Source organism: Schistocerca serialis, chromosome 2, assembly GCF_023864345.2.
Source record: "Schistocerca serialis cubense isolate TAMUIC-IGC-003099 chromosome 2, iqSchSeri2.2, whole genome shotgun sequence".
Taxonomy (NCBI): domain Eukaryota; kingdom Metazoa; phylum Arthropoda; class Insecta; order Orthoptera; family Acrididae; genus Schistocerca; species Schistocerca serialis.
The window spans coordinates 706,285,987-706,298,472 of NC_064639.1; positions in this window are offsets into that span (position 1 = coordinate 706,285,987).

The window sequence follows — 12,486 nt, forward strand, 5'->3', positions numbered from 1 at the left end:
AGCATCTGAAAATTCTGAAAGATAACATATTTTTCACACTTTTATGCAATGAAATTAGAGAATGACTTTTCTGAATGAGGATAGGACTACTGTTCCCAAAATTTTTAATAAAGCATAAATAAGTTTAAGCCTACAATAGATGATAACCGTACGAGTTTATCGTGACAGTCGCAAATGTTCAGAATTTCACAATACATCACTATACAAACAGGAATTGATACAATCAATGAAAGATTATGCAGAAACAACACAAACAGTAAAATATGTGAATCTAGAACTTCAGATCAGCACACAAATCGTGTAAACATGGTCTCGCTCAAAGAAAAATCTTGAAGTTTTCTTCTACAAATAAATAAACATGCAAATTGCACAGATTTTTTCCTTAGCTGTTTGTGTGCCAACTTGTGTACCGGTGTGCCGGAGAAGAACAGTGCAGTGAGAGATTATGTCAGTCAAAATATAGAAAAATGTTCAGACCAACAAAGAACATTTGCCTATTGCAGCTAACTATGTGTGTCATCATGTTCATCAGTGTTGTTGAATATTTGGTGGCAAAAAATGATTATTTTATGTTAATTTGAAAGGTGAAACTTCCTTATTGGCACTGTTTTTTTTTATAGTGTCTCTAAAGTAGGCAGTCTTGTGCCATGAAGAGTGACATGATGTTATGTTAATAATAATTTCAGTAGTAGTTGGCTTCCCATAAATCCCATATTTGTATTCTCCATTGTATTTGGTTATCATTGTGTCAAGGAAAGTAGCACTGGAACTGCAGGAGTCAGAAAGACCCCTGTCACAGTTTTCTTTAATGTCATACCCAATTTTTTTACTTTGCTCTCAGCAATTGTGCAGAATAGTTGTTCTTCATTGTTGTAACTTGACACGTGCACATTCCAGTTTGCCTCAATTTTAGCTGTAATATAATTGAAAACATTAAAAAATCTACTCACCAAGTGAAGGCAAGAGAAAACACACATAAAAGTTAAGGAAATTTGCAAGCTTTCAGAGCCACGGGCATCTTCTGTCAGAAGAGTTGAAGGGGGAGAAAGAGGGATGAAGGGAAAGGATTGGCGAGGTTTAGGAAATGGGGAGAGTTAAAAAAGTTTCCCAGAACCTCTGGTCAAGGGAGACTTACTGAATGGGATGAGAAGGAAAGACTGATTGTTGGGGACTACACCACCTGAGATTTCAAAACCTGAGGGCTTAAATGTGCAAGATATGGTAATAAACAACAGAGATTTTGCTGACCAAACATTGTGCATTTGTTAATTAGAGAGGAAAGCGAAGTGCATTATACATGGTAGACATGTGAGATGGGATGTGGGGCAGGGGGATATAGACAGGGCAGAAGAGGAGGATATAGAAAACTAAAAGGGAGCAAAGAAAGTAATAGTTACTGAGAGGAAATGTTGGGTCACTGACAGGCACGTCAAAAAGACTGCTGAACAAGTAAGCTTTTGGCCAAAATGCCTTCTGAATTATGTAACATACACACCCAGATACTCATGCAAATTTATTTATTTTATTTTGAGTTCGATATGCCAGATGCCTTACAATACTATACACATTCAGCATGGGAAACTTAATTAACATGCAAATGTAACAAAACATTATTCATTATAAATTTAGTTATACGTATTACAGTATTTCTAAACCTATAGTGCATACATGTTGTAATCTGTCAAAAAATTAACAATTAAACAGAAACACATAAATTACAAAGCCAGGAAATGGCACAGTCCGTGAGTCTATGCAGATCCTCTAATGAACCGTCCTGAAAACCATCATACTCGTTTATGTGCTGCATTGTCTGTATTTTGCCACAGTCACAGTGAGGATCGTCCACATAGCCCCACTTGGCCATCAGCTCGTTGCACCGTCCAACACCAGTTCTCATTCTATTTATTGCCGCCAAGGTTCTTCGAGGGAATTTAAGTCCAGGAACATGATTAGCCAGGTTCTTAATAAGGTGTTAATTATTAACATTTGCTTGTTACCATAGGTGTTTCCATTCTGCTATGGTGTCCCAATTGCTCAAAGAGTGGTTGCAGAAGGAATTCCTTGACTTTAATCACGTCGGGCCATACAGATCAGTGTGTATTGGGAGTGTGGTGTCAGCAGCAATTTTTTTGCATTTCTCTTTGGATTGCATGTTGTCTGCAGAGTGAGGGAGGTTCAGTGTTTGCCAGCACAGAGAGCCATGGTGTTGGGGTAGGTCTCACTGTTCCAGTTATTGTTCACAAGGTGTCATTAGGCAAACTTCTACTTTATTGGCGTGTGAACTGTTGCCCCATCTAGGCACACAGTATTCTGCAACGCTGTAGACTAGAGCCAAGGAGAAAGTGTGAAGTGTCATAGCATTACTTCCCCAGGTAGAGCCTGCGAGTTTCTGGGTGATATTGACTCTGCCTCTGAGGTTTTGACTGACATCCTGCAGGTGTTCTTTGAATGTTAGACTGCAGTCCAGTTTAACACCCAGGTATTTTGGTGCTCTTTCGTGTCCTATATTCTAGCTTGCACAGGATAGAGTAGCATGGAGAGCTGCATCAAACCAGTCTCAGGACTGAAGACCACAACAACAACAACAACATTCTGGCCTGCTATATTCAAGTGCAGCTTCCTGTTGTAATGGATCTGGGAGATGTGTTATTTTCTACCGAATTTGTTGATACCAAATTGTAAATGTTTTCTTATATTTTTGTCAGAATTTTTTTATTGTAATTTGCCTTATTATATGCTAATTTACTTATATTTTTGAGAGTGACAGCATATTGATTACTATTAGTTAGTGTGACGAAGAATATCAGAGAGACTGATTACAAGTGGAAGCTTGTGTGTTGTGTAAAATGTCTTTGACGCTGGAGTTGTCTTTGACTGTAGTCAGTCGGCAGTGAACTCTTGGTGTCCATGGTGTTGACGGTAGAACCATGTGCAGGTCGCCGTCATAAATAATTTGTTAGTGAACAGAAAGAATGAATTATGTTACCACTTTTTTTATATAAACTTTAAGAAGAAACCACATTCGAAGAAATGGTATTTGAAGCACCAAAAAATGAGGCAAACACATTGAACCAGGTCATTTCTGCAACCGGCAAAACTGCATTGTGGAATCATACTTCCACTAGATAACTGAAGCCAAGACAAATATCGCCTTGTAAACATTTTGCGGAAAAGGTACTGTCACGAAATATGTCAAATTTAAGTAAATAAAAAATAGTGAGCATATTTCACTGTCTGCTTGTTTGTTCTTCAGTTGCATCACTGTGCTTACTGTTTTTGATGCATTAAGGTTCAGACGCCAGGTCCCGTAGTAGTTATGAAGCTGCACCAAGTCAGAATTTAGGCCTGATTCCAATTGTTCGAATGACATGCCATCCAAATGCAAGTCACACACACATGAACCAGAGACAGTAGTCATATGTGTGTGTGTGTGTGTGTGTGTGTGTGTGTGTGTGTGTGTGTGTGAGAGAGAGAGAGAGAGAGAGAGAGAGAGAGAGAGAGAGAGAGAGAGAGAGAGAGAGGGGGGGGGGGGGGGATTATTACACCCTGGATGTTCCAGTGTTTGATTTTATTGAATGATTTTATTGAAAGGAAAGGTTGAGACTGAATAAATCAACATAAATTAAGCCCAGGTGGGTGGTGGGGACCAAGTATATGGTCTAACACCTGTTCCCGCATGTGTATTTCTGGGAAACTGATGTCAGGAGGAAAATCCAGGTCGTACATGTGGTGAAACAGGCAACAAGGTCATGGCTGTCTAGTTGTAGAGCTTGCTATGGAACAGGATAATGTGTGTTGTCAGTATACACCCTCAGTTACTGTCCATCCATCATAACTGATAACTTGATGGTAGTCATGCCAATGTCCAAATCCCATGCGCTTTCCTTGACATTGATCTCATCCACACCAAATGTCAGCTACACACTTCTGTTTACATCAAACCTACTAACAATCAACAGTATTTACATTTAGACAGTTGCCATCCTTTCCATATCAAACGTTCCTTCCTATACAGCCTTGGAATATAAGGCAAACATATTTGTTCAGATGCAGAATCTTCACAGCAATACACCATCATTCTCACCTCAGCCTTCACTGGATGTAATTACCCTATTACCGTAGTACAGAAGCAGTTCCCCAGCCCATCACATCTAATTGTGGTGCTACTGGTCTTGAATGTATTAATCAACTGCTTTGACAGGGCTTTGACTCCCTAAAATCATGCCCTGAGATGAGGTCCATGACACAATATGTCTGGCATTTTACCCACCACACACAGAACAGACTTTGCCCTCCCCCTTCCCCCCAAACTCTTCCAATAATCTGGCCAGACCATACGCTTCTTCTGTGACCATTACCCTGCCGTATGGCTCCTATCCTTGCGACCATCCCCACTGTAAAACTTGCCCAATGCACCCTCGTACCATCACCTATACCAGTCCTGTAACCAGCAAAAAATATACCATCAAGGGGAGAGCAACCTGTGAAACGACACATTATGTACCAGCTGTTATGTAAACACTGTTCAGTCTTTTGTACATTGGTATGTGTCGTTTCACAGGATTTTTACCCTCCACGCTGCCCTCCAATACTAAATTCGTGATCCGGGATCACCAATTTAGTATTGGAGGGCAGCGTGGAGGGTCAAAATCGTAGAGGGAGACCAAGAGATGAATACACTAAACAGATTCAGAAGGATGTAGGTTGCAGTATACACTGGGAGATGAAGAAGCTTCCACAGGATAGAGCAGCATGAAGAGCTGCATCAAACCAGTCTCAGAACTGAAGACCACAGCAACATGGCTCCTGCCCTTGTGACCATCGCCACTGTAAAAGTTCAGTCTTTTGTACATTGGTGTGACTTCCACCAAGTTCTCGGTTAGTATGAATGTCATAGACAGAGGGTGTACACTGGCCACACACAATATCCTGTTGCAGAGTATAATCTACAACATGACAATTGTGATCTGAGTGCCTGTTTCGCCACATGTGCCACATGCATTTTGCCCCAACTCCAGTTCCTCAGAACTATACATGTGGTACCTGACATTACAATATAGCCACAGTTCTAACCACCCATGTGGCCTGAATTTTTTTGGTCACAACTTTTCTGTTAAGTAACTATTCCTTTCTACCTCAGGTTTTTAAATCACATCCAGTGCAATCCCAAACAATCAGTCTATCGTTCTCATCTCATCCATTAAGTCTCCCCGACCAGGGTTCTGGGTGATTTTTCCATAACCTGTTCCCATTTCAAAAACTCACCAGTCCTTTTCCTTCTTCGCTCTTCCTTCCCCTTCAACCATTCTGTCAAAAGAAGGAACCACTGGTTCTGAAGGCTTGCACATTTCCTTAACTTTTATATGTGTTTGCTCCTGCCATCATTTGGTGAGTAGATTTTTTATTTATAGAATTATATTTTCAAAAATCAATGTATATTGTGTCATTCAGGTAACATTCTTTGTACATGAAAAAGGTTTTTGAGCATGTCCGTCAGTGTGGACTTTTGGTGAATAAGTGTTACATCTCTTAGGGAATTCATCAGTGCAGTCAATTTGTGATTCAATGTTGGAAGATGAGGATTTCACACCAGAGATAAATGCAGTTGGAGACACGGTGAACAAGGAGTGATTAGTGGAGGATTCAGATAGTGATTTACATCAGTCACCATGTCATCCATCACAGCATGCACAGTTGAATGCCTCTGCAAAGATGGTTGCTAGAGATAGAACCAAGTGCTTGATTGCCAATTTATCATCTTCTGGATGAAACTCAGCTGTGAATGTTCTACATGAGAGAGGAGGTGTCCCACTGCTTACACTTGCCATTGAGTAGATGACTCTGTCATCAGTGCTTCCAGTCTTATTTTTGACAAACCGTTACTACATTTCATGAAGAAATACACAGAATCAAATGCTCAAAAATACTAAAAAGCAATTTTTGGACCATGACACTTGAGGAACTGGAAAAATTTATAGCGGTCATATATACTCTGTATGTCATTTGTATGGCTGCAGATGATCTTAGGTCACATTCTTTGGGATCTACTTTCATCAAGGACATTATCCCAAGGGAAGATATCAGGAACATCTCAGATTTCTTTGTTTCAATGAAAAATCAACCTGAGACAAATGCTTTCCAGCAACAAATTTGCTTCTGCATCTAAAATTTGGTGAAAGTCAATGGAAATAGTATTTGTTCTTACCACCCTGGAGTAAATATAAACATAGACGAACAACTATTACCATACAAAACAAGATGCAAGTTGAAATGCCATTTGGAAACCTTGACTGCAATCATGTTATGCAAAGTTAGCACAACAGATTCACTAAGTGCAAGAAATACCAAATGTTTGAAGAAAACCATTACTTATCTTGAATCATGCCGATCTTGATGCTGAAGCTGCATTTTGAATGTCCCAGGATAATTTTCGTTCCTGTACAGTTGTGTTACAATAGGCCCTTCTCTGTTTGAAATAAAAATGCTGGCCGTATAATTCAGTTTATAAGACCCATTTATTCCACTAGTTGCTTCATATTATATCGGTATGATAACACATTTCGCAACAGGCGCCACAACTGCGTAACAGAAGATTACTCGGAAACACATCAGCCCAGTACAATATAAAAAAAAAAACAAGTGCACTTTCGTGACTTAGCAATTACAATGGCTGACTTACTGTTGATGTCACGAAAGTCATTATATTTTGGCCTACTTACACAGACGATAAACAGAAAACAGTATTTGTGATAAAAATGGATCAGATGTTAATGATTTTCATGAATAAATTCTATGTGTGTAGTGAAAGTACAGGTCATTTGAACATAGCAGTTGTTTGAAACTTGCTCAACAAATGCATATTTAATGCTCGTTTTCCCTAGAATATGACCTCTTAAGTGCTGGGTATTAAATTAACAGTGCAAAAGTCTAAATAGTAATAAAAAACTGAATGTGTTTTACAATTCTGAGTTATGACTCAGTTTAAATATTTCAATAACAACTCAGTCCAGTTGGTTTGGCAAGAAATTAAATGCATTCTAGAGACACTGCCTCCTTCGCTTCCTGATGAGTGAGAAGTTCCTAAAAAAGTAATAACTTTTTGTAATTAGCAAACTTTGTATTTTATTAATTTATGTTTCATTGACATACAACATTGTTGGATTTTTAATCTCTTAAAACATTGTGGTCATCATCAAGCTAGACTGAGTGCTGTTGTTATTTAAATTGATCCACAATCTATTGGTTTTGGATGTTCATGTATTTCAAACATATATATAACTGCCACACGTCAACAAACTTTGTACTTTTTGCTGAATGGAAAGGAAGTAGTTCATACTTCAGCTGGCAAATGAATTCGAGGAACCAAAAGAACAGAAGCTTTTTACTCCAACAACAAGCATTATTTGCTGGGAACAGTATATGAAACCTTTTAGTCCTGAACCCAATACCAAGTAATATGTAATGCAACAGTCTATACCTGACAAGATTGCTTATTGAATCACTCACACCCAGTCTAAAACATTATAAGGTTCACTCAGTTCATACCCAACAAACATGACAAATACGGTGTCCAATTCCGGGTTACTACTGATATGGAGATGGAGTATATATGTAATGCTTTTCTGTGCTTTCTAACATTCTGATGAATTAAAGTGTGAGTGTAGGTGTGGGTTATACTGATTTATTTCCCCAAACCACATTCCACATCTTTATGAGGTGACTTACTTGGAATTTTGCAGCCCCTCTTCTTTACAGGATAGCCGGCTGCTGGAAAACCTCTTGACTTCTTCTCCATCAAATAGTGCTAGGTACAGGAACTTTCAAGCCTCTTTCTACTTATAAAATGAGTAGACATACAAACTTTCCTTTTTGTCAGTTAATGATGTATTTGACTTTCATGCACAATATAATTCACGCCTTCAACATACATATGTAACTTTCTGTAAATACCTCGTACTGTCGGCTATTAGAAACAAAATGAGTTACAGTTAAAAGAAAGTTGGCTTGACTACCTTGACTTTCTTAAAAATGAATCAGAAAATACTTCTTGCCTCTACCAAGACTGAGAAAAGAGTCTATAAGAGTACTTTTTAAACTGTTCTTGTTTCACGTAACAATAGTCAATGACACAATAAGCAAAAAGTGGCATAAAAACTCCATGGTTCTTCCTTACACATGCACTAAAACCTCTATGGACTGACCGACAGGTATTTATCGAGGCCATTCGACCGCCGCATCTACTTTCTTCCCGCGACTGATTTTAAACCTGCACACACAAACATGTGACGCGCAGTGATTTTACCATCCCACACTCGTATCTAGAATATCTTGTGTTTGAGATGGTAGAAGGCTGAGTGGTTCTAGAATTTACACAGAAATTCTCAAATCACTACATATCCCCCGTCCCCCCCTAGATCGAACACGTGATTTTTATACGTAATCATTATGCAAGTAATGTCACTCATAACAACATTTCATATCTTAACAATATAAATCTTTTACATATGTCTATATACATATCTCTCCTTTCCATAACAATTCTCTGTCCTCTCTGGAACAATCTTTCACTTATTGTTTCTCTATTCTTTTCTTATTTTACTTTGTTATTAAGACATGAGCATTTACTTGTTGTTTTAGTCAGCATTATCAATATTTAGTAATTGTGAGGACTCTTTTTTTTCTTTTCTTTATTTTCTTTTTCAATCAAAAACTTCAGCTGTTTATGACACATGAGTAATCTATTTTCTATTCTTGTCTTTTTGTACTACCTTTTTCCTAGTATGTACTATTATCATTAGTTGTAGCTTGGAGGAACTCTGGGTGAAATGAAAGTGTTCTTTTGACACTCATTTACTTCCACGAAACCTAATAATGCTAGTCATTCATAGAATTTACACTTTCCAGAATAATTCCTATAAAATTTGTGACTTTTGTCATGATACTGTCCCCTTCTCCTAGGATCAGCACCTATTCCTTGCTTGTGGGTTGACCTTATGAGAGCATTTCCTCTATCAATTCTGGTAGGTACGCCCCTTACAAAACACCTCTATTTTTTAGGCCACAAATCATCCTATCTCCACGTAGGTACGTCTGCCCTTCGTACTTAGTGAATGCCAGGAATGCCCCCCTTATCCTTTATGAGGAGGCCCCACAGTTCATTACCCTAATATACATTTCTATGTATACCATAATTAAATATCTTCTGGTAAAGCTATAAATCTATTTTAAACTTTGTATTCATTCTTTAATATATCATTCACTCCCTTGAATCCTCCTCTACTTATCAACTTCTATACTTTCAATAGATATTATGTCTATATATACTACTTACATCCCACTATCCTTCAGTTCATCAGAGTTTTTATTGCACTGATGTTGCTCACGCCTTTTTCTTATTTAACCATTACTCATTACTATTTTATAGTTGTTTGTTATGTATGGGTACCACTCCTTATATATATTCGATGTAGAACCATCATAACTTCCCATATATGTGCGCATAATTCCCTTTGTACTCGCCTTTCCCCTACGACACCTGGCAGTTCTCACATCATGACAAGCTTTGCCTTATAAAATTTAATGTTTGCATAGAAGTGTATATTTGTGTATATGTGGATGTGTGTTCATGTAGTCTGATTCTTCAGCCTTCTTATTTAAGGATAAGATGTAGGTTATTAGTAACCATGGAAACAAAGGAGGACTTCAGCAATAGAAGTTTATGAATATGGAAAGAAGGAAAAGACAGACAGGTCCTCAAGATGAGAAGCAAGAAAGGAAAAAAATATCTTGTAGCTAGGATCGAAGAAGAGAAAGAAGATAGCCCCAAAGACAGGAAACCCTTCCCACCCCCATTCACCAGGACTCTTCCTCTCAGGTACTCGAGTGAGATGCCGTCAGTGCAGGAAACTATTTGGAAAAAACACCGAAAACAACTCGGGATCTGACGGTCGTCACTCCGCCCATTAACTTAGAATAATAACGTCTCTGGGGGAAATACAATTTTACATCCTTTACATTGTATTTCCCCTTTTTTAATCCAATTGGGGGATCTACTAAAATTAACGTCTTAGGATGGACCACCGTTTGTACCCGGTAATGTCCCTCATATTTTTGAAAAAACTTATGAGTCTCTTTCTTCAGAGTCGAGCTGGGAAGATGTTGTTTTATAAGAACCAGGTCATCAACTTGGTACTGAGGTTCCACAGCCTTTTCATTATGCTTACTTAGTCTTTGTTGCGCCTTTTCAATCAAATTTTTAGAAACTATTTCCTGATTTACTTCATAATTGGCACTAGGTTGTTCAGGCCAATTAAAATATTTAATTAAAGGTTCTCCTATGAAAGGTTTGCCTAAAACTTCTAAAGGTGTCAATCCAGTCGATAAATGGGCTAATTCATTTATGATAAGTTCAAAGTCCTTAATTTTCATGGCCCAGAAGTATGTTTTCCATGACAGTATGTACGACATAATTTCCCAATTTCCTTCATTACCCGTTCACACGGATTTGATGACAGGTTATAATTGGATATTAACACTTGTCGAACACTTTCCCACACTAGGAATTCTCTAAATTCACTGCTCACAAATTGTGGTCCATTATCTGTAGGAAACAGTTTTGGTTTACCTACTGCCAGAAAGTATTGTTTCAAACAGTGTATAACCATCTGCGTGTTTGCCCTTTTAATAGGATATAATTTAACATATTTTGACCAGCATTCTATGATAACTAAAATATATGATACTCCTCCCTTTCCTTGTGGAATTGGTCCAAAGAAATCTTCTGCTGTAAGGTCATGTAATGACTTAGGGATAATAGGATGCATTTTGTATTTCACATGAGTATTACTCTCGTTTACTCCTGGCAGGATTCACAGGTTCTAATCAAATATGCTATTTTATGCCCTAGTTTCTTGAAATAATAAAATTTATTCATATGAGATATGCATTTTTTGATTCCGAAGTGTCCACACCCTTTGTGAACATACCATACAAGTTCGTCTTCCATTACCTTGGGAATACATAAATGCCAACGCTGCGATGTTCCACTGTCCCTCCAAAACAAGTTATTATCTACAATTTTCCCAACTGATTAGAAAGTAACAAGTTCTGGATACACACAGAAAATATTTCTGTGAAATAAGGATCATGATGGATATTCTCTGTTATTCTTTGAACCATCTCTTTCACTCTGATGTTTGGATATTCTGCTGACATAAAATTAATGGCAAAAATAACACCGGGCCCTTCCATACATTTCAAGTTTTCCTTTCCTATGGGTAGCCTTGATAATGCATCAGGTACTATATTTTCAGAACCTTTCACGTATTGTATCTTGATATCGTATTCCTGTAGGAAAAGCATCCGGCGCATCAACCTACTGTGTAGTAATCAACTACTCATCAGAAAGGATAAAGCTTGATGATCTGTATAAATATGGATTTCTGATCCCCATACTAGTGTTTGAAACTTTTGAATACTCCACACAATTACCAGTAGTTCTTTTTCGGTAGCTGTGTAATTTAGTTCATGCTTATTTAGACTACGAATAGCAAAAACTATGGTTCTGTGTTCTACATTACTTGGATCCCATTCTACTTGGAAAAGTTCGGCAGCAATACCGTAATCAGATGCATCTGTCGAAATTTTAAATGGTTCACCCATAACTGGGTGACGTAATATAGCGCCTCAACAAGCGCTCTTTTAACGTTTTCAAATGCATCATTTGCACCTTGATCCCAAGTCCACGGTAATCCCTTTTTTAATAGACGTAAAATTCTCGGGTCATTTAACTCCTGCCGTAGTGCTTACCGTCGATAGTATCCAGCCACACCTATAAATCCTTTTAGTTGTCTTACATTTCTGGGGTGCGGACGTTCTTTGATAACTTTTATATGTTCAGGGTCTAGTCTAATTCCCTCTACCCCTACAATATGCCCTAAGAACTCAAGTTCTTGGTGCACAAAAAACGATTTTGACAGCTTCACCATAATACCTTTCTCTTTAAATTTTTTTCAGAGTCTTGCAGAAAGTTAGACAATGTTCCTCCCAAGTAGCTGATATTAATAGGATATCAGCTATATATATTATCAAATTCTTCAATAAGTCTCTCTATAGTGCTTCATCTAACGCACGTATAAATACAGACATAGAGATATTAAGTCCAAATGGCAATACATTGAAATGATATGATTTTCCATCAAACAAAAAAGCTATATAATTTTTGGATTCTGTATGTAATTTTATCCACCAATATCCTGCGGTCAAATCTATCGCGCTAAAGAATCTTGCCTTTTGAAATTTGGATAACAATTTGTCAATATTAATTGGTCGGTGAAGATTAGATGGGTAGATCACATAACTGATGAGGAGGTACTGAATAGAATTGGGGAAGAGTTTGTGGCACAACTTGACTATAAGAAGGAATCAGTTGGTAGGACATGTTCTGAGGCATCAAGGGATCACTAATTTAGTATTGGAGGGCAGCGT